This window comes from Botryllus schlosseri, chromosome 15 (genome assembly GCF_051294905.1).
Source record: "Botryllus schlosseri isolate E-star chromosome 15, Bs_hap1, whole genome shotgun sequence".
NCBI classification, from domain to species: Eukaryota; Metazoa; Chordata; class Ascidiacea; order Stolidobranchia; family Styelidae; genus Botryllus; species Botryllus schlosseri.
In genome coordinates, this window is record NC_137250.1 from 1585492 (window position 1) to 1611397 (window position 25906).

At 39.7% G+C, this 25906-nt stretch overlaps 1 protein-coding gene and 3 long non-coding RNA genes across 7 annotated transcripts in view; 1 reads left to right on the forward strand and 3 right to left on the reverse strand.

Moving 5' to 3' along the window:
- The window catches only part of LOC145457025 (uncharacterized), a 335179-nt gene that overhangs the window by 162246 nt on the left and 147027 nt on the right, over positions 1–25906 (reverse strand). The window lies entirely within an intron of this gene.
- The window catches only part of LOC145457024 (uncharacterized), a 193845-nt gene that overhangs the window by 157342 nt on the left and 10597 nt on the right, over positions 1–25906 (forward strand). The window lies entirely within an intron of this gene.
- LOC145457021 (uncharacterized) overlaps positions 1–25906 on the reverse strand; it is a 438806-nt gene that overhangs the window by 76257 nt on the left and 336643 nt on the right. The window lies entirely within an intron of this gene.
- LOC145457272 (uncharacterized) lies at positions 7437–25719 on the reverse strand. Of its 3 annotated transcripts, XR_013920824.1 has the most exons (6): positions 14835–15918; positions 13296–13387; positions 13017–13231; positions 12087–12200; positions 11005–11108; positions 7437–9547 (listed from the first exon to the last, which is right to left on the reverse strand). It is a non-coding gene; the product is annotated as an uncharacterized LOC145457272 (long non-coding RNA). The 3 variants fall into 3 exon arrangements; XR_013920823.1 differs by lacking the exons at positions 13296–13387; positions 14835–15918 and adding an exon at positions 25130–25683 and having other exon boundaries at positions 13017–13213; XR_013920825.1 differs by lacking the exons at positions 7437–9547; positions 11005–11108; positions 12087–12200; ... (1 more) ...; positions 13296–13387; positions 14835–15918 and adding exons at positions 19503–21493; positions 22939–23042; positions 23937–24050; positions 24870–25067; positions 25130–25719.

A 25906-nucleotide genomic window follows, 5' to 3' on the forward strand; every position in this document is an offset into this window, starting at 1 on the left:
GTAGAATGTTTTGGATATGAAAAAATAGTCGGCTTACTACTATGTCATTATATTATATGAAAGAATTTCTCACTAAAATACTCCATTTATTTTCAAATCCAGAATATTCTCCTCTCAGATCATTGATTCCACTTTTTTCAAATTAAGCCAGATTCAGTGTTCCTTTAATGCAACATAACAATTTTATCATTCAACCACCCAGTAAAATAAAAAATAAGTTATTTTAGAACAGCCATATTGTACAAACATCACACAACATTAGCCATTCATTATTACTCACGTGCACAATGCACATACCTAACAAAACGTCAAATGGACGAAGGGCATTGTGTGTTTTCACAGACAGCAGATCAAATCAATGAGTTACACCTCAAAAATACTAATGTGGAAAGGAGATCCTCAAATATGTTAAAGCGGCATGGCCGTAGAATGAATCCACATCTACTGAATACACGTTCCACTAGGGCACTAGATGCAGGAATTGACAAGCATTTTTGAACCACACTAAAGAGCATTGAATACTCATTCTTTCTAGTCGCCCAAAAATGCAAAGAATCATCGCCTTCAAATCTACACATATGAGCTTATCAGTCTCTTCACCATCTGAGTCATTTCATTGGCTCTAATTGAACTTTGATTCAATTGTTTGCTTGTATAATTGAAAAGTCTTGAGTACTTTAATTGCGGAGGATCTATTACCTCTTCATCACTGGACGATTTTGCACAATGCATTGCTACTATGTATCATTTTCTGTTGTTTTTACGGCGGCATATCTTATATATCAGACAAGTGCAACGAAAGCAGTGGTGACAAATAGCGATGTCGGCAGAATTCGTCGGATGCGTTGATCTAGCCATTATGATTCGCAAATGTCTTCATCTTCAAGTCATATAAAATAAGCCGAGTCAATGACTTGGGTCGAGTCATGCGTAATGACTCGAGTACAAGTCGAGTCAATCCAAATATTGACTCGAGTCGAGTCGAGTCATATTCCCATTTCAAGAAAATGACTCGAGTCAAGTCGAGTCATAAAAAAATCGTGACTCGAGTCTGACTCGAGTCGAGTCATGACTCGAGTCATTACAACCCTGGGTGCTGCCTTGGAAATATTAGGGAGTGCACGTTGGTATAATTACTTCGTTACATGTTGCAATTTCGTGTGAAAAGATATGCCATCTGGAAAGATATTGAAATCGCCAAAGCATACTAACCTAAAAAACGCACACGATTCGAATTGGCATATATTGTTCGCTGTCAAATATTGACTATGGATACTTGGAAATCGTTGATTTTGATCAACACAACACAAAGGCAGTCCTTTTCGGCCAAGGTTTTCTCGCTGTCGGGCTCCTTTTCCTTTACTTAGTTAATTTGATCAGCAGTTGCAATTCCAGTGCCTTATCGAAATCCCGTGTTGGCCTAAACTTCAAATAGCTTCATAGGTGGTGGCACGATAATGGCTGATGGCGAAATGCACAATTCTATAAACTATTGATCTCTCAATCGCGTATATAGCGCGAGAAAGATTTGACATGAGTTGCATAAATTCTTAAACAAATACTCTATAATTTATGTTCATTCACGAAATCCTTTTGGGCGCCCTTCGAGGTCGCTGCCCAATTGAGGGGGTTAGGGTGCCGCAGTTCCGGTCCATAGGGATACTATCAATCTTATTGCCTCGGTAGCTGATTTCCTAAAAGTGTCCAGCTCGCCGAAATGACCTTGTTGTTGAGCCAAGCTTGCAGTTAAACAGAAATTCGCCGTCACTTGATCGATGGTATGTTTTCGTGTTTTTATCATAGAACCGACTTAAATTATACTCCTTAAACACGGCGACGTGCTCGACACTAACTACTAAAAAGACAGGTAGTAAACAAATATTTAGTTCTCCAAACCGCCTTGGAATTTCAACTTTCAGCTTTCGTTTTTTACATGCTTTATGGGTGGTGATTTACTCATAGAAATCCTGGGCACCGATTGCCTTGTTTTACGAATTAGGGATTTGGAAACCCATCACGTAACAATTTGAAACACATAGGCTTCCGTGTAATGCGCACTGTGACAATGGCAACGAAGAAGGTTTGGTTGCTTATTGTGAAGTTAATTGTAACGGCATAATTGCTACATTGACTTTAGTTTGAATCTGGATTAGGCATGTGAGATACGTATAGGCTGCGTAATCGCAGGCTTGATAGTAAACGTATTTCCGGTCCAGTTTATACATCCTATGGTTTTAGTTCACGCAGCAACAATAAAAAGTAGGTTTTATATTTTCAATTTCAAGCAACCCTTCGCGGGCCGAAAAAAATAGCCCCGGGGCCACACTTTGCCCAGGCCTGCCTTAAGGTCCTACAGTAGGCTACACAGTAGTAGGCTTACCATACGTCCTCTTTTAAGAGGATTTGTCCTCTTTTTCGACTTTTTTGAAAGTGTCCTCGGAGGACGCCCTTTTGTCCTCTTTTTTGAGATTTTGTCCTCTTTTTTGAAAATTTAGTTCAGATTTAGAGCAAATTGTGAGTGATATGCCGCAGATTAGCACAGAAGTGAAGCTCCGGCGGGTATTTCGGAGTGGAAAACGGTGATTTTAGCTCTGAGCGAAGAGATGACTTTTTTTTTGGTCATCCACCTGGCGATGTGGAGAGAAAAACGGTATTTTGAGCTCTGAGCGGGAAAGATGACCTTTTTTTTACTCAACCGATCACAAAGTGGGCAAAACTAACCGGTTTATGAGAATTCAAGTTTTGCAAGTTGCAAATTTCTGAAAAAGTGGCCTCTTTTTAGATTTCCAAAATATGGTAAGACTACACAGTAGGGCTAATCAAAAATAACTTTTTGTTCTGGATTACAGTCATTGAATTGTCAGGTTACCCTAAAAAACGCTGCACACCAAATTTGGTTCATTTCTAACAAGTATAGGGCTCCGTGGATCCAATTAAAATTTTCAATTCAAATAGAAAAATTTAAAAAAAAATTGGAATTGAGTCAAATTTGTTTTGCATCGTCTCTGAAGACAGCTCAACAATTTCATGGGGTTGACAGAAAAATGTGAAATATATTTTTTTAATTTTCCTGTTTAAATTAAAAAAATTAATTGGATCTGCGGAGCCCTATACTTGTTAGAATTGAACCATATTTGGTGGGCAGCGTTTTTTTTTAGGGTAACCTGATAATTTGATAACTGAACGACTGGAATCCAGAAAAAAAGTTATTTTTGAACAGCCCTACTACACAGTCGCCACCTGTCATAATTAGCCTATATACATTGGTGTTCTATGCGTGCCGCTTTATAACTAGATTAGGATTACCATATTTCTGCAACCCAAATTCCAGACACTCTGTAGCGCCCACTAGTGAATTTGAAATGAGTTATGACGTCACACTAGCAAAGCTTGGCTCATAGACCAGAGGTGGTCACGATCCGATTATAAGCACCCCACATCCAGTGGTTTCCAACCTTTTATGGTCGCGGCTCCATCTCCAATTTGAAAATGTTCCGTGGCCCAGATAAAAATTTGACGAGCTGATTACTAAAAGAAGTCAGCACCTTAGCCTAGACTTACTCACGGGCTATTTTGGAAGCTGATTACGTTCAATATACTCGCAAACCCCAGAATAAAGGCAAACGACCCCCCCCCCCCCCCGTTTGGAAACACTATCTTTGAATAAACATTTCAACGGCCTTGACGATCTCTGGAAATATACTGTTCTCCTATATTTGCGATTACAATTAGGCTTATTTCAGTAAATGAATGAAATCAATAAATGTGATAGTAAATCGCGGGCAGCGCGAAGAACGGTGCATCATGAATCAGCATAAGCATAAATATTCCCGAAAAATATTGTTTTTGTGATGATTTACGAAAAAATTATGAGCCTAGACGTGAAGTCTTCAAAATTCCGGTCATTTGGCATATTTGGGAAATTCCTCCCGGACGCTAGTTTGAACACTGAAATTCCGGACATGTCCAGGAAATTCCGGACCTATGGCAACCCTAAACTAGATAATTCAGCCATGCTAAACTGTTTCCCATACATCAGTATAGCTACAGAAAACTTTGTGAATTATAATATAGGCTAAACCAGTGGTTCTCATTCTGGGGGCGTGTCCCACTTGGGCGGCGTGCCTGCATTGGGCGGCGCGCCTGCCTTGGGCGGCGCGAAAGCCTCTGAAGGGGACGCGAAGCTCCGGTAAACTAAATTTTTTTTCCGCGCTTGGCGCGATTCACCTCTATTTCATAGTTATTGCCAGTGGCGGCTCGTCCTATAGGGCAACTGGGGCATTGCCCCACCTAAACTTCTGTTCAATAACAATTTAACCATTTATAGACGCACGGCAATCAGTATATACCGAGATCACAGCGAAACCCGCATTATTCTTGTGCTTTCGCTAACAAATGCCCATACATAGCGAAGTCTGCGAAAATCGAATTCTCTTCTGTGTTTTCGCTTTGTGAATGCCTAGCCGGGGCTTGCCCCGGTAGCGCTCATAACAAGCTTTCACTGTTCTATTCTCTCAAAGCCGCGCACAATAAAGAAACGGTGATTTACTCTCTCCTATTCGTAAAATGGCCGAGCAAGTGGGGCAACTATGCCTGTCGCCCCTAAGGTGTGATGTAACAATCGTATCTATATCTGAACTCGGTTACCGTGATATGCGTTGAGTCGACCTTTGCTGGTATATGTCGATTTTTGACGGTGTTTCGCACCATGATAATTCTTGAAACTTGGTATGATATGTCGTGAAGGTAGTATTTAGCACTGCTCCAAGTTTCAGGCTTGCTACTTAAAGATAAGGGTAGTAATTTCGTTTCCGAAGTTCAGTGTGTGCTGATCTATCATGTACATTGTACAGCAAACAGATTTTACTCAAAAGCCGGTATTGGTCTCCATTGATTTTGACGATGTTCCATACCGAGATCGGTCATGACATTTGGCACAGTAAGTCTTAATGTTAGTATCGACCGCTGTAACAAGTTTTAAGTTTGTCACTGAACTATGTGGGTGGTAATTTCGTTTCCAAAGTCGAGTGAGAGCTGACTCTTCATTTATCGCTAACAGATTTACGCAAAAGCCGTTATTGGTCTCTATTGATTTTAACGATGTTCCATACCTAGATCTGTCATGAGCTTTTGCACGGTATGTCTTGATTTTAGTATCGAACGCGGTGCCAAGTCTTAAAGTTGACGCTCAATGATTGAGGCAGTTGTTTCGTTTTCGAGGTCGAGTATGGTAGAGATGCGCGCTGATCTGATACTTAGCCTACCTACATCATTGCGGATCTCACGCAAAAGCCGGTGTCTGTCTGTGCTAATCTAGTCTGCGTTCCATAGCGAGATCGGTGATGATATTTCCAATGGTATATCTCGATGATCGCATGAAACAGCTAACTAAGATTCTCGGTTTGCATTCAATTATTCACATAATTTTATGTTCGCCAATGTGCATTTCACTGTGAAATTGTGGCCTTCAAACCATTTGCTTACAATCCCCTGTCAAATGCGATAGCTATTTCATTTTCGATGTCGGCTAACAGCTGATCATTCGATCAGCCTATTCCTCGATCTATTTTAGTCAAAGTTCGGTGTTCGTCTGTTTGTATTGATTTTGACAGTGTACCATGCCGGAATGGGTTATGAGATTGCGAATGCTACCTCTCGATGATTTCATGTAACAGTATGCTAAGTTTACGGCTTTCATTCATGTATTTATTGATTAATATATTTTCCAACGGCGATTTCGCAGCAGACTTATAGACAGTAAGCCGTATGTGTTGCGTCACAATCTCCAGTTTCAAGGCCAAAATGTACTATGTTGTTCCGAGACCGAAGTTCCGAGGCTGCCGTCCTTAGTTCTTCAAAGACCATTCAAATTGATGTTCTGGATTCAATATGACAGGCCCAATCTATGAGATAACAATTGCGTATGTGTCCGAAGTCGTTGACCTTTGCAGTTAGGCTTACGCAATCTCTCGAGTTCTAGTCATTGGAATTAGTCTGGTCAAGTCAAGTGCGAACATGAATCGTATTGAATCTTTACTCCGTACGTAGGCTAGTTTACGCAGTTGCCTTTAGAGCGAAAATTAAAGGTCTAGAAGTTGTCCAGTCCATTGATCCAATCGTACGCCGGGTACCTCCGCTTTGGTTGCCTATCACCTGGTCGTAACTCGTAACCACCAGCTCAGTGGTCGTAACACACCAGGATCGTGTACGAAACACTTTCGGACGGCCTATCGATTTGCGTAATCTCTAACTCTACCATGAAATCATAACGCATGCTACTAAGGATGACCTGACAATTGATTCGTGGCATAGGGACGATTCTTAGTTCACGTACATAATGTAAAATAATCCTTTGATTAAAAAAAAAATGAATAAAACATTTGTTACCACACTTCAAGTCACGGCTCACCGGCAAACCGCTCGCGGCACCTACGTTAAAATCACTGTTGTCGGCAAATTCATGTGACCTTCATATTAAAGCTACTTTTTTACGTTGGAAAACGCCATTGTGACGTCATGTTGATAAAAGTCGCTTGCAGCCCTTGCCCCACCACCCGATATTGTCACGAGCCGCCACTGGTTATTGCTCTGTGTATAGTCCTAATTTCATATTGGAGAATTCTCTTATCTACAGTCATAACCATCCATACCATCAAATTATCTGTAAGGATTGCTAACATTCTGGTTTCATTGTGTGATATGACGATAAGGGGGGACGAAATATTTCATTGTCATGAAGGAGGGCGTGTCTAAAAAAGTTACAGAGCCAGTGGGCTAAACTAGATCTTAATATTTCAAAAATGGATGAACAGCAAATCAGCTCTTCTGAAACCTGTGCTCAACCATTTCCTCCACCACGGTCAAATTTTTTCTCAATCTCTGACCAGTACCGAGGCTTGTTGCAACAATAGCAAAAAATCAAGTTTCAAACCAAAGCTTCATCAAACTTGATCATGCATTTGTAGAGATGTTATCCCAGGGGTGGGCAAACTTTTGAGCTCGCCGGCCGCATTCAACATCTGAATCGCGCGGGCCGCACTATATAAAATTGGGATTATAAACCAAAAACGTAATATTTATATTTTATTATATAGTGAGGACATGGAGATAATTTATATGCTTATTCAAAACAAGCCAAACATTGCTCTGATGATATCGTACTCGCGTCAGAAACATATAGTGGCGAGATTTCATAGGCTGGCGGACCTCAACAACCAATTTGTCAAAACTAAAGAGATGAAAGTCGGTTGGTCCGATTCTTGGAACAGGATTGAAATTTAAATCTGTGAGCAGCGATCTGTTCATAGATTTACTAATTCCACTTTTGGTTCAGTTTCAGGACACACAATGCTGACAGCACCATAACAACACTGTAATTTGAAACGCGTGCATTTATGCACCTAAAAAACACACAATATTCGATTTTTTCAGATGCCACATTGTGTGGTAGCGATGTATGTCATAATATTGTGTGGTCTGAAGTGGCATGTCCGTACCTATCACTGCAGAGCTCTAAATGATGTACCTGGTATACCTCCACAGGCTCTTGAAACAATATTTTATTTTAAAAGAATCGGTTGTAAAATGTACGTTAAAAGTGTAAATTGCCGTTATAAATATGACAATAAAAATCGAAAACAACAATTTTTTGACACAGTAAGACAGGATTTTATACAGTCATAACAGTGCTTCTTGGAGGTACAGAAGTTCAATGTACAGTTGGATAGTATATGTTCGTTCATATTGAAATGAACCCGAATATTTTCGGCTGACACTCGTCAGGGGCAATCGTCAGTAACTAGTAAAGAATTGGAAAGAACATTGTATATCAACAAAATCGTATCACAAAATATGACGTCACGAGCATGAAATTTCGAGAAAGAGAGCGTTCAGTGGACTATTCCGATGCAGCTGGTACACGAACTCCTTCTGTTGACAGAGTTCCGGCTGGTGTATTTTGATAAGTGAACCACAGTGTGCTAATCAAAGTACTAGAAAAACTCCAAGTCATTCGCAAAACGCTCAACGCCAACAAAGAGATATACAACAACCCAATCGCAATAGTGGAAGTAAAGGGACTAATAGCAGCGGAAATGACATGTATAAAATACACCAGCCGAAACTCTGTCAACAGGATTTCGTGTACCAGCTGGGAATAGTGCACTGAACGCTCTCTCTCTCTAAATTTCATGCTGATGACGTCATATTTTGTGATACGATTGTTGATATACAATGTCCTTTCCAAATCTCTACTAGATTTGCTGACGATTACCACTGACAAGCGTCAAATGAAAATATTCGGGTTCATTTCAATATGAATATACTATGTAACAGTAATAACAGTATAAAAGAACTGGATTTGGAACTAAAGCAAAGTGTATGTACATAGTACACTGTACAGTAATGTTGCCAATAAATATTGTTTCTCACGAATTGACTAGTTACATGATCAAATGATTGAATTGCCAAAAAACCATAGTAAACCAATTTTGGCTCAGCAGTATGTTATTTTGGAACAGCCTTAATGTGCAGTGACACTAAAAACGAATCGTTTACCAATTAAAGGCATAGCAAAAGTCTAGCCACAAAAAAAAACGAATTATTGTGCAAATGCGAAAAATAACAAAATCCAATATCTACAGGTACATTACATGACAACAGAAAGCAGTAGGGCTAGGTGCAATGATTCGAGTACTCGAATCTGAATCGAGTAATAATTCTAATGATTCGAGTCGAGTAGTAAAATTCGATTTTTTTCGAGTACTGTAATTATACGCTCCTCGCTACTGCACGTTAATTTATCAACGATAATTATAGTTTCGATACAATTTTACCACGAAAGCCTTGAAACATTGACTGGCCGTATCGCAGCATGGGCGACATACAGTAAAACGCTACGAACGTTACTGAAAATATATATTTTCCAAGTCGTGATCATCTCACAACATTGTCACAAAGTGCAATGAAACCCGTATGGCCGAACAATCTTTGATGTGATCAATAACAGGCATTATATTATTTGTGGTGGCATGAAAGGTACATATTTAAGCTTTGACATATTACATTCTGTTATTACGTCATAATGAGTGATACTCGAATACTCGAATCGAAGCATTTTACGTGATTCAGAATCGAATCACTCAGGTACTCGAATTTGCCCAGCCCTAGAAAGTAGTACTTACAGTACAAGTACTTGGAGCAGGGGAGATTAATTAGCCTACATTTTTCCAATCGATTGCTGGACATTTTGATATTTTTTCCAAAAATTGACGAACTTGTTCGACAGAAATCGCGAATTTTTAACACCAACAAGGACACGTTGAATGAATGGCATTATTTGAAAGACCTTGGGATAACTAAGATCCCATGCGTAATAGCATGCAACGAGGTCAATTATCCTCTCAAACGGTCTTCTTTCGTTTTCGGATCTGCGCTTGACGGTGATGGTATTGGCCGAAATCCACGATTGTTCATCTCCATTCTCATGACGTGCAATCAAAAGATGAGGAGGAGTCAACTTTGAAGTCGTTAAATCGACTGTATGTGCCTGGAAATAAAACAATATGTTAGCTTTAAATTTTATTGCTAAATATTCACGTGCGAATCCAGAGCACATGACCAACTTCAGCTAGAAATGCTTTTATGAGACTTCTCATCAGGGTTGTAATGACTTGAGTCACGACTTTCTGATGACTCGACTTGACTCGAGTCATTTTCTCAAAACAAAAAAATGACTCGACTCGACTTGGACTTGAGTTATTGCACATGACTCGAACCAAGTCATATGAATCGAGACTCAGACAGCCAACAAAGACATTTCATCGTAATTTCGAAGAATACTAAAATAACCACACTATTGGCATTTCTTCTATCGGTACTGGCACTTGATGCGACCAGAAACTAAGTAAAAGTAAGGAAAATTAGTGTATTGTAAATGCGAACCATTCAATATCACCAAACAGTGATAAAAAGTGGATTTAATAAGACATTACCTGGAAACTGAGCAGTCAACACAATGACTTGGACTCGGACTCGAGTCATAACACCATGACTCGGACTCGAACCTCCACTTGTTGACTTGAACTAGGACTTGACTCGGTGGTGAATTGAAAATAACTCAACTTGACTCGAGTCAATCCTATAAAAGTGAGATTGAGTTGTGACTCGGAGCCTTGTGACTTGGTTACGACCCTGCTTCTCATACTAAAAATATAAATGTAGTTGAATCAACGAATAGTCTAAAGGGGCACTGCACTCTAAAAATGATGTCGTCCCTAATTGAAAGGCAAACGAGAAAAATTTAGGCCGCAGCCATTTTCTTCAGAACGTCACCGCAATAGAGTTTCAATTTATTGAAATTTCCACAAGAACATCACACAGAGATTGATCTTTATATCGTTGTCACCCGATGTTATGAAGGAAATACGTCGTACACGCCAAGGTGGTTTAGATGCGACATTCAACGGAAGATGTACAGTCAGGAGATTTATGTCAAAATCGGGCCTAGTGTATTCTATTTCTTTAGGACATAGGCCGTGTACGACATATTTCCTTCATATTATATTATTCGATCATAAATCGAAGCATTATTAGATGCACCAACTTTGATCACATGCATAAATTTCTCTACATCATCAGAATCTTATGGGGTACCAATGATCCACGAATCTTGTTCGATCATAAATTGTTAGTTGGTTAATCTGAAAGGGGCACTGCGCTATACAAATGATGTGGTCTCAAATTAACTCGCGGGTCGAGAAAAAATTTACTGCAACCGTTGTCTTCAGAGCGCCACCGTAATGGTGCTGAAATAAAATTAGGGTTACCATACGACCTCCTTTAGAAGGATTTGTACTCCTTTTTCAGGTTTTTGAAATTGTCGTCCTAGGACGCCTAAATGGGACGGCTCAAGAATTTCTATCATATATAAGGATTCTATTTTATAGAACTTCTATATATATCTGAACTGAAGAAGATCCATACTAGACAGGTATCAAATCTTACCTGACAAAGACATATCGCACTCAAACCATGGTTCGACTTTATTTTCTTGTCTGTGAGAGGTTCTGCAGTTTGAGCAGGACATGAATTTCATCGTCTTCATTTCCCTGCAAACAGGTAGAATCATGATAAACAGGTGAAGGACTAATAAGAATCATAATATACAGGTGAGGGACATTCCTGCACTTCAAATGCTTCCATTCCAGCCCATCCTTTTGAAATGCCAATTCACTAATTCGTATTATCGATGCTTCGTAGGCCTACTGCAAATTAGCGAGAATCATTTGTATGCAAAATGGGTTATCAATATCTCATGTGCACTATCGTGGGGGGTTCGATATAGCGCGTCCTCGTGAAGGCCTTACTACTGTCCGCAGAAACACTTTCTCCAAACAATTCGTGTTTAACTGTTTATGTATCTTTTTGATTAAAACTTATGCCCGTGTCTGAACAAATTATGCTCGTTGCCAATGCCGAATCTGGGTATTTACGTATGACAAGCGCACCCTGTAATTGTAATCATTGCGGGTTTGTGGCATATCTGCAATTTCTTTATCAGCATAACTTTGCCGGTTGATTGTCCAGTCCGATAAAATTGATCACTACTATGTATTTCGCACAGCGTGCTGATTTAACCAAAGTAACGATCCTTATTAGATGTACAAATTCGACCTCATCGTTAGAAACGTCGATTTCATCGCGCGCTCTCGAGAAACACCATCTCTTATCGCGATTTGACGAACAAATATACGTCCACCTTCTACAAATTGAAGTGCATTATTCACATCGATGAGGGCCGCAAGCCGCGTTTAAAATATTTCAAAAGGAAATCGCGTCGCGTAGCATTGTGTGATGCGATATGCGTGCACAGTCGAATCTCGCTAATTGGTCGCGGCCCAGCGTAACACTGATAATACGACTTGATGAATATTAGAGTCAAAATGCTCATTTCAAAAGGAAGTGGTTTTGCGTTTTAAAGAGGGGATCTCGACAACCCCTGGCTACGCGCCTGCCGCCACCCCATGCAAAAATAAAAGTCGGCGCCTATGACTGTAGCACTGTTAATTATCAAACATAATACCAACCTCTTGATCAGTCTGCTCTCGAAAAACTTTATCAAGAGTGAGAAGCATTTCCATGTACTTCTCATGCATTTCTTCAACACTTTTATCAACAAGCAGTTGAAACTCATGCCTGATCTATTGAGAATAACAACGCGTTACTCAGGGCTGTTAGTCATGAATATGCACATCAGTTAAAACAGGTTAGCTAGAGTAAGTAAATTCATCCACATTCATTTTAAAATACATAGTTATTCACCAACTTATCTTGATACAAACATGATTAGATTGTCTTCATTTATTCATTACAATTATTTTTAATTTTTTATTTTTAGCATATTGTATCACCATATCGTGCAGACTTTGACAAATAAATAATTCTAGTTGTCTAATTTCACCCAAGTAGTACGAAATCCCATAAATCTAATTCTAACCTAATTAGTTGAAAGTTTCTATACTCTTTTAATTCTCATCATATTCATTGTTCTTCTGAAAATGCCTAATTGACTATGGTATGCGGTAGTGAGCTAACAAAAATATCCGCCTCGTGCAACATCACGTCCAACTTTTCAGCTATGGTGCACAGACGCTAACCAATATCATGCTCCTTCCTATGAAGTAGACTTGAATTTTGCAGAATTTCCTTGTCATTCATAATTTTTGTCAATATTCAAGTTTTTGCAAATTGAGCAAAATCCAATTTGAAAAAAAAAATTCTAATCTAATTCAATTTGGAAGAGCTTAAAATTTCCTATAGTTGTTCAAGCCTGGTACAGTGCTGTACAGTGTACACATGTCGTGTAATAGGAAAACAGTGTATACATTAATGCAATAGGAAAATACATGGGCAATACAATTTTCAATTTGCCGAGGCACACAAACAATTTCATTTTACTGATTTTCGAAGTTATGACCTGCAACTCAAAGTCATCTTTAAGGAATGAAAGAAATCACCAGTCTAATATCTTGCAGCATCGGAAAGCTCTTCAAAATTTCAGCAACGCCACTAAATTCTAGCACCTTTAACTGATTACATCTGTCGTGATGAGTGTACTTCATGAGAGCGATGACATTCGGCCAATTGGCGCCAGGTCTATTGAATTCTGTTTCGAACTGCACCCTGGCATCTTCAATAGTTAGATCGGGGTGACCTTTTGAATAACATGAAACTTATAAATGATTAAAAAAAAAAGAATAACCATCATCCCAATCACCTGATGAGCATATAGACACAAAGCTGGCACTCTCTATGAAGATGTACCAGATGCTTTTGTCTTTTGCATGAGATTCCTCAACTTTTGCGAAAGCTTTTTCGAGAAGTTATACTGAAAAGCATATGATCATGAATGCACAGCAGGTCATAGCAGTGTTGGGATGACTCGAGTCATGACTTGACTCGAGTCAGACTCGAGTCAATTTTTTCGCATGACTTGACTTGACTCGAGTCACTTTGCAAAAATGACTCGACTTGACTTGACTCGGCGCTTCAGAAATGAGGATTGACTCGTGACTCGGAGCAAAATTTACGAGTCAATTTCAAGTCATCTAGTAAACGGTGTCAATTAAATCGCTGTATCTCTTTGTTGTTGGGATTGTTCGCGATACGCCGGTGTGACTCGTGAGAGCAACCAGTCATTCACAGATTGTACTTTTCACTGATCCTCCATTGATACATCACAAATATATTGACCGAAAACGAAATGATCACAGCTTACGTTTATGTAGTAGCTGTAGAATAATCTAATAACTACGTATCTCTGTTTGTTAGACGACTCAGTCCTTACATCTCGAAGTGCCCAGCTTAGCCAACCCTCTAGTATGATTTGGATCGAACGAATATAGTTTATGCGTTTATAATCTCACGGATGTGTTGATGGGTAGTGTATTGTACCATATCAATTTGTTTCAACTTCTCGGCGCTTCGTATTCGATCCTCCATTTTAGCAGCTCTAAGAGTTCGTGAGTGATACAACGCCTTTTTGCACGTATATTTAACCCTGATACTCGTTATTTGATTCAACAGATATCACCAACCAATCTTGCATTCACACAGCTAGCAAAATGTAATGACTTTGAATCATCACTCATACTTCGAAAATTCAATTTGACTTGAATTGTGACTTGACTCGTGACTTGACTTGACTTGACTCGACTTGACTCGAGTCACCTCCAAAAAACGAGTGACTTGACTTGACTCGAGTCACCTTCGAAAATCGATTGACTTGACTTGACTCGAGTCAAAATGTGCAATGACTCGAGATGACTCGTGACTCGAAGGTAGTGACTTGATCCCAACACTGGGTCATAGTCAAGAGAGGTCGGTGCTTCACAGCAGAACAAGTCCAGTGTCTTCATATTTTGAACACACTATGCCACAGATCCTGCATGACATGACCACACTCGGATGTTGTCTGCGACGCCTCAATAAATGTGTAGACAGCAAATCGGTAGTTCCGATATAAGGGCACAACCAACACTTTACATTAGACATTCTACCAAACCATATCAAGTAATTGAAACAGGTCAACTGCAAAGCAAGATGTACAGCATAACTTCATCTGCCAGTGAGGTTTCATCAGTAGGTCTACAAATATATATCATCCGATGAAATTATTCAACAGCATTAGCTCACATTTTTATGGTGCATATCAAGCTGCTAGATCGAAAATAGGTAATCTATATCTACTCATCCCGCTGGGTGCTGTGTGTGAAACTCGATAACATGAACATGACTTAATTTACAGATGTTGAAAATTTACAAAAACGAATTACCTTGCAGTAAATCAATGTGCTCCCTCTTGATTCCGTTTTGCACTAAATACATCTCCATTTCCTCGCTATATGCTACTTAGATTCACGTAACTAAGACCGAAAGATTCACGATATACCTCACTCACTCCGATCCTGCGTGGTATCGATCGATTGCGTCATACAGTCAGGTGACTCCGGTTACCGCTCCGATTGTGTCATACAGTCACGTGACTCAGTAAGTCATGCGTAAAGGAGAGACAGAGTCCATTTTTCATTTCATCAATAATAAAATACAACGGGTACTACTAATAACTGAATGATTGCTATACTGTTGTTCGATGGCAATGGCAGCGGTGCCGGATACAAGTAAAATGTTCAGCGTCGCGGTGTATCATACATATTGGTATTACAAATTTCTTCAGTAAGTTCGGCAGGAAAATAATACGATCACCTTTTTATTTTATCGCAATCTTTTGGTATGTTGATCTGATAATTTGTTTATAATAAACTGGAATGAGAAACAAGCGATTAACTATAAGAACATTTAAGAAAGTAACACTAACATCAAGGAGTAACGTGAGTATCGTAGGTATGTAAAGTCAGATCAGAGCAAACCTCAAGAAAGCGAGTCGTCAGTCAAGTATTGGTACAGCACGACCATAATATCTGATCACCGACCTATTTGCTTCAAGCCCGGCACGACCATCGGCTACAACCTTGGTTAGTTATATCAGTAATAATATTACTAATTAAACACTGCAGCCTGATGAAAAATCTATAGCTTCGGGTCAATAACCATACCGATCAAATCACTAGAGAATGTAAACGTGGAATGGCAACGACCGATTTTGCAGCTTCGTTCCGCTTCGCTGAAGCTTTACTCGGACTTATTTTACGGCAGCAACTGTCCCAGGTAGCACGCCTACTTGGGTACCACAAGGTATCAAAATGAGATGAATTGTGGTAACCAGCTGGTGAAACCAATCGGGAACCGTACATTTTTGGCCCCATATTACAGAGGTATTTTCTGGGGAACCATGTGGGTAACCCACCAAGCTGATAGCGAAGACAATATTACGACCCCGGTCCTGAGTTAAAAATAATAGATACAGATAAGGAATAAAGGTAATGGGATCTACGCAGGAAAATTATACCGCACGCTGTGAGGAATTAAGTACTCTAGCAACGGAAATTTAAGTTCACTTCAGTGTGACAAACGGTCAATTTTAAATAGTTCAAATCACATTGACGAAGTAAAGCATGGTAGGGGTTTTAATGTTCGAGGTTCGAGCAACCAACAGGGATAGCATAATAGCTAGAAAACTTTACTACATATGGAATCACCTTTATTATTCGATGAAATAAACCAAATAACATTGATGGAAAATAAGGTTGGTTCATGTGTGGGTGATGTATGGGAAATCTGAGCTCCTCCATAAGTGGATTTCTCATGTTTCAAGATGATTTGACATCAAAAACTCAACAAGTAAAACTCCCCCGAGTTCAAATTGATAGGTACAATTAGAAGAGACTTATTGCAATCTACCTGGGATTGATATGGTATAACCACGCATCTTTATGGATGGAAATCCCGCTTGGTTTCGATGTGGGTTACCATGTTACTAACCCATTTCGATAATCCATCCCACCTAACCACTTAAATTCCACCTGGATACCAAGTGGGCGTGCTAGCTGGGGTAGGATTTATGGCAATCCAAAAGTCGTCTTCCAGAGCGCAGAATTAACTGAATCTGATATTGATCGAAACCTACTGTCACATTGACTCCGAAAATGTAAATGAAAATATGATTAGGCACTGAACCGCTTAGAATTCGCCCTCCAAGTCTGAGTTATCGGCATTGTCGGAACAATCGAAGAGTCGCAATGAGTCATCGTTTTGCGGTCATCCGATTGTTCTGAACAATGCAGATTTTAGATGTTGAGGGTGATTTTTCATCTAAGTACGGGGCCTGACCGTATTCTAATTGATAATTTCGGAATCAGTGCGACAGTAGCTTTCGATCGAGGCCAGATTCAGTAAATTCTTAGCTCTGGAAGACAACTTTTGGATTGCCAGAAATCCCACCGTAGCTGCCGCAAACTAAGTCTGATTAAAGCTTCAGCGAAGCGGAACGGAGCTGCAAAATCGGTCGTAGCCATTACACGTATACATTCTATAAAATCACATTTTGCGAGGCTTTTCGCATTCCTTCCCAATTGATATCCGGTATGGCATGTTAGCTTCATACACGCTTCAGCTATATGTAGATAAAATATACCCCAATGCGACACATACAGGGCCAATCTGAAACCCCACTCGTAATCCATATTATGTCAATCTCGTTGCAGCTATCCCGCTGTGATATTAAGTATTTACCTTAGATCAGGTGTTCTAAGACTTTTTAAGACACGCCCCCCACCTTATGATGGTGAAAGGTTTCGTTCCCCCTTATCGTCATGTCACAAAACGCAACCAGGATGCTAGCAAACCTAACGAGTATTTTGATGGCATGTAATTAATACTAAATACAGAGCAAGAACTATGAATTGGACGTAAATCGCGCCGAGCGCCAAAAATGTTTACACTTGGGCTCAGCTTCGCGCCCCCCTTAAGATGCTTTCACGCCCCCAAGGGGGCCGCACCCACTAGTTTGTGAACCACGTCGTGGTGAAACATACTAAGTAAAAGTTAATTCGATGTTTAGTGCACATTTTATCAATATTTTTAAAAAGTTTCTTTAGACTCTCGCGGGCCGCACAGAACGGTGTTGCGGGCCGCATGCGGCCCGCGGGCCGTAGTTTGCCCACCCCTGTGTTATCCTGATCTTACCTCCAATCTTGGCAGATTTACTGGGTCAGAAATGTTCGCACCCTAATGTTCATCAAATGCAAACTAGCAGTCACCGAGCAAGTGACAATGTAAATGCGAACCAAAAATGTAGTAATTCGTAGGTAACAGGAGGTTGTTTCCTTTTTCATTTATTTTAATTTTGCACATCTTATCGGTATCATCGTTATTGCTGACGCCTTACCATAACTACATTTCACTATCCTCACTCAGCTCTCAGTAGCCTAATCGTTTAATTACATTTCATTCACCGTCCTGTAGCCTATTCTGTTCCGTAGCCTGTCCTACACATATATGCAATTACCACCTATTCATCCATGCATTATATAAAATATTGGCGCCTAGGGCGACCAGGCCATCAAAACTTTGCTGACCATCGAAATCACGCGACGGGGTTCTGGAGGGCGAAGCCCTCAGACGCTTGATTTATAACGCTACGAGTGTTAAAGACAATCGTTTTTTAGGGGGCTGACGAAGTGCTGTTACGGCCCTGCCTCTTGCCCATTGTCTTTATAACAGTCCTTACAATATGAGGTGGGGGCGCTGGAGCACGATAATTTTTGAAGGAGGGCACTGGATGAAAAAAAGGCCAAGAACCACTGCTCTAAGTCGATGGTTCCCAACCTTTTTGTTGCATGAAAAAATGGACAAAAGTTGCAAAAAGTTGTACTATAAGATTCCTTCAAACAGCTTGAAACAGCATTCTGCGTGTCTTACGAGTATTTAGTAAGCTGCAGGAAGCTGTAAAAAAGTTGCAAAACTTCGAATATATTCTGGGAATAATACACTCGAATAGAACTAGTCTCGGAGAAGTGTATTTTGGTATCGATTCTATAGCGGGGTAAGTCTTGTTGATTAAATACCATATGGCTGAAAGATGAATGTTGACCACATCGAAAGGAATCGCTTTAGCGCAGTGGTTCTCAAACGGGGGGTGCGCAGCCCTTCGGGGGCGTGAAAGCATCTGAAGGGGTGCGCGAAGTTCATGAACTCGGAATGGGTTTGTGCTGAAACTATCAAGCTTCAACAGCGGCAACAGTCCTAATTGTATTGTCACAGTGTCGTCACAGTGACGTCGTATACTATTCGTTAACCGGTTCAACATTGTGACTGACTATAGATAACTAACCTACGGATAGATATACAACTCCCGTCGTCGCGCTTGCTTGCCCGGAGCAAAATACTGCTCAACAATCTGAACGCAACGTAATTGCCAATCCCATTGCTGACGACCCGAGCGCTCAAATTAAATAAAGTTGGTCTTATTTCAAAGCTACTGTCGCACTGATTCAGAAAATATACATTAAAATCAGATCAGGACGATGGAACCGCCTCGAAATACACCGCAAAATCTGAAAATCGGCATTGTTCTAAAAAATCGCAGCGACGCACCACAATGGTCATAACAATGTCCCTTGCATGGTTGCGATTGTTCAGAACAATGCCGATTTTCAAACTTTGCGGTGTATTTCGTGGCGGTTCCATCGCCCTGAGAAGACTGTAATGTACATATTCAGAATCAGTGCGAGAGTATCTTTCAAATAAGACCAACTTTATTTAATTTGAGCGCTCGGGTCGTCAGCAATGGGATTGGCAATTACGTTGCGTTCAGATTGTTGAGCAGTATTTTGCTCCGGGCAAGCAAGCGTGACGACGGTGTTGTACACTGTAAACTGAAACACGTGCATTTATGCACCTAAAAAACACACAATATTCGATTTTTTTTAGATGCCACATTGTGTGGTAGCGATGTATGTCATAATATTGTGTGGTCTGAAGTGGCATGTCCGTACCTATCACTGCAGAGCTCTAAATGATGTACCTGATATACCTCCACAGGCTCTTGAAACAATATTTTATTTTAAAAGAATCGGTTGTAAAATGTACGTTAAAAGTGTAAATTGCCGTTATAAATATGACAATAAAAATTGAAAACAACAATTTTTTGACACAGTAAGACAGGATTTTATACAGTCATAACAGAGCTTCTTGGAGCTACAGAAGTTCAATGTACAGTTGAATAGTATATGTTCGTTCATATTGAAATGAACCCGAATATTTTCGGCTGACACTCGTCAGGGGCAATCGTCAGTAACTAGTAAAGAATTGGAAAGAACATTGTATATCAACAAAATCGTATCACAAAATATGACGTCACGAGCATGAAATTTCGAGAAAGAGAGCGTTCAGTGGACTATTCCGATGCAGCTGGTACACGAACTCCTTCTGTTGACAGAGTTCCGGCTGGTGTATTTTGATAAGTGAACCACAGTGTGCTAATCAAAGTACTAGAAAAACTCCAAGTCATTCGCTAAACGCTCAAGGCCAACAAAGAGATATACAACAACCCAATCGCAATAGTGGAAGAAAAGGGACTAATAGCAGCGGAAATGACATGTATAAAATACACCAGCCGAAACTCTGTCAACAGGATTTCGTGTACCAGCTGGGAATAGTGCACTTAACGCTCTCTCTCTTTAAATTTCATGCTGATGACGTCATATTTTGTGATACGATTGTTGATATACAATGTCCTTTCCAAATCTCTACTAGATTTGCTGACGATTACCACTGACAAGCGTCAACAGAAAATATTCGGGTTCATTTCAATATGAATATACTATGTAACAGTAATAACAGTATAAAAGAACTGGATTTGGAACTTAAGCAAAGTGTATGTACATTGTACACTGTACAGTAATGTTGCCAATAAATATTGTTTCTCACGAATTGACTAGTTACATGATCAAATGATTGAATTGCCAAAAAAAACCATAGTAAACCAATTTTGGCTCAGCAGTATGTTATTTTGGAACAGCCTTAATGTGCAGTGCCACTAAAAACGAATAGTTTACAAATTAAAGGCATAGCAAAAGTCTAGCCACAAAAAAAACGAATTATTGTGCAAATGCAAAAAATAACAAAATCCAATATCTACAGGTACATTACATGACAACAGAAAGCAGTAGGGCTAGGTGCAATGATTCGAGTACTCGAATCTGAATCGAGTAATAATTCTAATGATTCGAGTCGAGTAGTAAAATTCGATTTTTTTCGAGTACTGTAATTATACGCTCCTCGCCTCTGTACGTTGATTTATCAACGATAATTATAGTTTCGATACAAGTTTTCCGCGTAAGCCTTGAAACATTGACTGGCCGTATCGCAGCATGGGCGACATACAGTACAACGCTACGAACGTTACTGAAAATATATATTTCCCAAGTCGTGATCATCTCACAACATTGACACAAAGTGCAATGAAACCCGTATGGCTGAACAATCTTTGATGTGATCAATAACAGGCATTATATTATTTGTGGTGGCATGGAAGGTACATATTTAAGCTTTGACATATTACATTCTGTTATTACGTCATAATGAGTGATACTCGAATCGAAGCATTTTACGTGATTCAGAATCGAATCACTCAGGTACTCGATTTTGCCCAGCCCTAGAAAGTAGTACTCACAGTACAAGTACTTGGAGCAGGGGAGATTAATTAGCCTACATTTTTCCAATCGATTGCTGGACATTTTGATATTTTTACCAAATATTGACGAACTTGTTCGACAGAAATCGCGAATTTTTATCACCAACAAGGACACGTTGAATGAATGGCATTATTTGAAAGACCTTGGGATAACTAAGATCCCATGCGTAATAGCATGCAACGAGATCAATTATCCTCTCAAACGGTCTTCTTTCGTTTTCGGATCTGCGCTTGACGGTGATGCTATTGGCCGAAATCCACGATTGTTCATCTCCATTCGCATGACGTGCAATCAAAAGATGAGGAGTCAACTTTGAAGTCTATATCGACTGTATGTGCCTGGAATTAAAACAATATGTTAGCTTCAAATTATATTGCTAAATATTCACGTGCGAATCCAGAGCACATGACCAACTTCAGCTAGAAATGCTTTTATGAGACTTCTCATCAGGGTTGTAATGACTTGAGTCACGACTTTCTGATGACTCGACTTGACTCGAGTCATTTTCTCAAAACAAAAAAATGACTCGACTTGGACTTGAGTCATTGCACATGACTCGAACCAAGTCATATGAATCGAGACTCAGACGGCCATCAAAGACATTTCATCGTAATTTCGAAGAATACTAAAATAACCACACTATTGGCATTTCTTCTATTGGTACTGGCACTTGATGCGACCAGAAACTACTAAAAGTAAGGAGAATTAGTGTATTGTAAATGCGAACCATTCAATATCACCAAACAGTGATAAAAAGTGGATTTAACAAGACATTAACTGGAAACTGAGCAGTCAACACAATGACTTGGACTCGGTCTCGAGTCATAACACCATGACTCGGACCTCCACTTGTTGACTTGAACTAGGACTTGACTCGGTGGTGAATTGAAAATAACTCAACTTGACTCGAGTCAATCCTATAAAAGTGAGATTGAGTTGTGACTCGGATTATTGTGACTTGGTTACGACCCTGCTTCTCATACTAAAGATATAAATGTAGTTGAATCAACGAATAGTCTAAAGGGGCACTGCACTATAAAAATGATGTCGTCCCTAATTGAAGGGCGAACGAGAAAAATTTAGGCCGCAGCCATTTTCTTCAGAACGTCACCGCAACAGAGTTTCAATTTATTGAAATTTCCACAAGAACATCACGCAGAGATCGAACTTTATATCGTTGTCACCCGATGTTATGAAGGAAATACGTCGTACACGCCAAGGTGGTTTAGATGCGACATTCAACGGAAGATGTCCAGTCAGGAGATTTCTGTCAAAATCGGGCCTAGTGTATTCTATTTCTTTAGGACATAGGGCGTGTACGACATATTTCCTTCATATTATATTATTCGATTTTAAATCGAAGCATTATTAGATGCACCAACTGTGATCACATGCATAAATTTCTCTACATCATCAGAATCTTAAGGGGTACCAATGAACCACGAATCTTGTTCGATCATAAATTGTTAGTTGGTTAATCTGAAAGGGGCACTGCGCTATACAAATGATGTGGTCTCAAATTAACTCGCGGGTCGAGAAAAAATTTACTGCAACCGCTGTCTTCAGAGCTCCACCGTAATGGTGCTGAAATGAAATTACGGTTACCATACGACCACCTTTAGAAGGATTTGTACTCCTTTTTCAGGTTTTTGAAATTGTCGTCCTAGGACCCCTAAATGGGACGGCTTAAGAATTTCTATCATATATCAGGATTCTATTTTATAGAACTTCTATATATATCTGAACTGAAGAAGATCCATACTAGACAGGTATCAAATCTTACCTGACAAAGACATATCGCACTCAAACCATGGTTCGACTTTATTTTCTTGTCTGTGAGAGGTTCTGCAGTTTGAGCAGGACATGAATTTCATCGTCTTCATTTCCCTGCAAACAGGTAGAATCATGATAAACAGGTGAAGGACTAATAAGAATCATAATATACAGGTGAGGGACATTCCTGCACTTCAAATGCTTCCATTCCAGCCCATCCTTTTGAAATGCCAATTCACTAATTCGTATTATCGATGCTGCGTAGGCCCACTGCAAATTAGCGAGAATCATTTGTATGCAAAATGGGTTATCAATATCTCATGTGCACTATCGTGGGGGGTTTGATATAGCGCGTCCTCGTGCAGGCCTTACTACAGTCCGCAGAAACACTTTCCCCAAACATTTCGTGTTTATGTATCTTTTTGATTAAAAGTTATGCCCGTGTCTGAACAAATTATGCTCGTTGCCAATGCCGAATCTGGGTATTTACGTATGACAAGCGCACCCTGTCATTGTAATTATTGCGGGTTTGTGGCATATCTGCAATTTCTTTATCAGGATAACTTTGCCGGTTGAATGTCCAGTCCGATAAAATTGATCACTACTATGTATTTCGCACAGCGTGCTGATTTCACCAAAGTAACGATCCTTATTAGATGTACAAATTCGACCTCATCGTTAGAAACGTCGATGAAGTGCATTATTCGCATCGATGAGGGCCGCAAGCCGCGTTCAAAATATTTTAGAAGGAAATCGCGTCGCGTAGCATTGTGTGATGCGATATGCGTGCACAGACGAATCTCGCTAATTGGTCGCGGCCCAGCGTAACACTGATAATACGACTTGATGAATATTAGAGTCAAAATGCTCATTTCAAAAGGAAGTGGTTTTGCGTTTCAAAGAGGGGATCTCAACACCCCCTGGCTACGCGCCTGCCGCCACCCCATGCAAAAATAAAAGTCGGCGCCTATGACTGTAGCACTGTTAATTATCAAACATAATACCAACCTCTTGATCAGTCTGCTCTCCAAAAACTTTAACAAGAGTGAGAAGCATTTCCATGTACTTCTCATGCATTTCTTCAACACTTTTATCAACAAGCAGTTGAAACTCATGCCTGATCTATTGAGAATAAAAACGCGTTACTCAGAGCTGTTAGTCATGAATATGCACATCAGTTAAAACAGGTTAGCTAGAGTAAGTAAATTCATCCACATTCATTTTAAAATACATAGTTATTCACCAACTTATCTTGATACGAACATAATTAGATTGTCTTCATTTATTCATTACAATAATTTAATTATTTTTAGCGTATTGTATCACCATATCGTGCAGACTTTGACAAACAAATAATTCTAGTTGTCTAATTTCACCCAAGTAGTACGAAATCTCATAAATCTAATTCTAACCTAATTAGTTGAAAGTTCCTATACTCTTTTAATTCTCATCATATTCATTGTTCTTCTGAAAATGCCTAATTGACTATGGTATTCGGTAGTGAGCTAACAAAAATATCCGCCTCGTGCAACATCACGTCCAACTTTTCAGCTATGGTGCACAGACGCTAACCAATATCATGCTCCTTCCTACGAAGTAGACTTGAATTTTGCAGGATTCCCTTGTCATTCATAATTTCTGTCAATTTTCAAGTTTTTGCAAATTGAGCAAAATCCAATTTGAAAAAAAAATGCGCTTTAATTCTAATCTAATTCAATTTGGAAGAGCTTAAAATTTTCTATAGTTGTCCAAGCCTGGTACAGTGCTGTACAGTGTACACATGTCGTGTAATAGGAAAACAGTGTATATACATTAATGCAATAGGAAAATACATTGGCAATACAATTTCAATTTGCCGAGGCACACAAACAATTTCATTTTACTGATTTTCGAAGTTATGACTGCAACTCAAAGTCATCTTTAAGGAATGAAAGAACTCACCAGTCTAATATCTTGCAGCATCGGAAAGCTCTTCAAAATTTCAGCAACGCCACTGAATTCTATAGCACCTTCAACTGATTACGTCTGTCGTGATGAGTGTACTTCATGAGAGCGATGACATTCGGCCAATTGGCGCCGGTCTATTGAATTCTGTTTCGAACTGCACCCTGGCATCTTCAATAGTTAGATCGGGATGACCTTTTGAATAACATGAAACTTATAAATGATAAAAAATAAAGAATAACCATCATCCCAATCACCTGATGAGCATAGACACAAAGCTGGCGCTCTCTATGAAGATGTACCAGATGCTTTTGTCTTTTGCATGAGATTCCTCAACTTTTGCGACAGCGTTTTCGAGAAATAATACTGAAAAGCATATGATCATGATTGCACAGAAGGTCATAGTCAAGAGAGGTCGGTGCTTCATAGCAGAACAAGTCCAGCGTCTTCATATTTTGAATACACTATGCCACAGATCCTGCATGACATGACCACACTCGGATGTTGTCTGCGACGCCTCAATTAATGTGTAGACAGCAAATCGGGAGTTCCGATATAAGGGCACAACCAACACTTTACATTAGACATTCTACCAAACCATATCAAGTAATTGAAACAGGTCAACTGCAAAGCAAGATGTACAGCATAACGTCATCTGCCAGTGAGGTTTCATCACTAGGTCTACAAATATATATCATCAGATGAAATTATTCAACAGCATTAGCTTTTTTATGGTGCATCAAGCTGCTTTAGATCGAAAATAGGTAATCTATATCTACTCATCCCGCTGGGCGCTGTGTGTGAAACTCGATAACATGAACATGACCTAATTTACAGATGTTGAAAATTTACAAAAACGAATTACCTTGCAGTGAATCAATTTGCTCCCTCTTGATTCCGTTTTGCACTAAATACATCTCCATTTCCTCGCTATATGCTACTTAGATTCACATAACTTAGACCGAAAGATTCACGATATACCTCACTCACTCCGATCCTGCATGGTATCGATCGATTGCGTCATACAGTCAGGT